This window comes from Cynara cardunculus (assembly GCF_001531365.2).
Source record: "Cynara cardunculus var. scolymus isolate 2C chromosome LG 1, CcrdV1, whole genome shotgun sequence".
Taxonomy (NCBI): domain Eukaryota; kingdom Viridiplantae; phylum Streptophyta; class Magnoliopsida; order Asterales; family Asteraceae; genus Cynara; species Cynara cardunculus.
The window spans coordinates 47693490-47695319 of record NC_037528.1 but is presented as its reverse complement, the minus strand read 5'-3'; positions in this window follow the sequence as shown (position 1 = coordinate 47695319).

Here is a 1830-nt window from a genome sequence, read left to right as displayed (position 1 = left end):
TGCTAAGGTAGAGGAACAGATCAGTGGGTCATCACCAAATCAATAGGTGGCCCAACATGAAGTGGTATGGGTTAGGGTTGAGAAGGTTGGTGTGATAACATCGTTTCCAACGTTATTCTCGTACCACTTTCGAGTGGTTTTTGTTGTGTTTCTAAGTAAATTAGGTATAATTTGACAGTTCAAATCAAGTGTTACATATGAACCAGTTTTTGGAGAAATGACACAAAAAGTTGAGTTTTCTTAAGATTCATAAGGATTTTGGAGTGCGTGTGCATTCAGATCTGACTTGAATTCAAGGATGCTGTCAGGAGGAAAATCTAAGTTGGAATGATGGGAAGATTAAATGGTGAGTTACTTCACTATTCCCACGAACTGAAGCCATGTGTGAAGCCAACACGCACAACCTTCCTTACAACTTCAAGTCACTATTAGATCTTTCCAAAACCTCATTTCAGCTAAGATTTTCCTCTCGATAGCATCCTTGAACTCCAAATCAGATCCTAATGCACTAATACTCCAAAATCCTTATGAATTGTAAGAAAACTAGTAGTTAATTTATACCTAATTTATTAAGGAACACAACAAAAGCACTCAAAAAGTGGTATAAGAATAACTTCAGAAACAACGTTATTAAAAACCCCAAATTGAGCGTTATTGGTCCCTAATCAAATTAGCGCTCTTTTTAACTATCGCTAGTCTGTGAAAGAAGATTTCAATTTCTGGTTACTTTCAGTCGACAACAATAATAAAGATAAAACAAACATTTACCACCTGGGTTGGAATCATGCAAGACCAACATGTTTTTGTGAGACTTGTGAGACCACATTTTTACATTTGAATATTCACAACAAAACATTGTGAAGGTAAAAAAAATCGAACCTTCACAGCAAAAACACTATGAAGGTTACTTTTATAGTGTTTTATTGTGAAACTTCAAGTGTAAAAATGTAGTCTCATAGATCTCAACAAACATGTTGGTCTCACATGATCCCAAGTCTTTTCCACCGAGTAGCATGTGCATGATAACAAAACGAGTACACTTATCAGAATGTACGTTGTGTAAGCACTGATAATATATGTAGCGTTTGGTACGCAAACCGGAAGAGACTGGACATGACATGACTGGACTAATTGTCTATCATACGTTTAGTATGACTAGAACAACAATGGACTGATTGTTTGTCTTGCATTTTGTAAGTTGTACAAGATAAGACAAAAATTTTAAAATGACTAGTCCAAGTCTCTTCAACTCATTGTTTAAGTCATCCATTTTGGTATTCTGTTATAGAACCCGAGATGACTAAAACCAACTTTTTCATTTGATTTGTAGCTTCATAGATTTCATTCTTAATTTCTTCAACTAGCTTCGATAGGTCGGTTGTCCTTTTTATTTTCTATTTGTTTCTTCTCCTTCATTTGAAATGGAGGAAAAAGATGTTGCATTGGAGGGTCTTGGAATAGAAGGAATATTAACTTCAGTAGCAAAATCATCATCATTTTCCATGTTTCATATTTTCCAATGCGTCTGCAACAAACTCAACACGTAATTCTATTGCGATATCTTTCCCGAACACCAAATTTAATAGCTCGTAAGCCAGGAATGGCTTATTAGTTAAGTAGTTCTTGTTGGGACGTTTCTACGACAACAAACAAATAAAAAGAGTAACAAAGAAATGTTATACATAACCCATCATAATATCTAACTACTACCCTTTAAATACTCCTCTAAAATCTAGGGAGCTTTGATGGTCACACATTAATATGCATCATTCCACCCAAATCCGCTCATATTGAGCATGTCATAAGAAGCAGAATATTTATCTTTAAGAC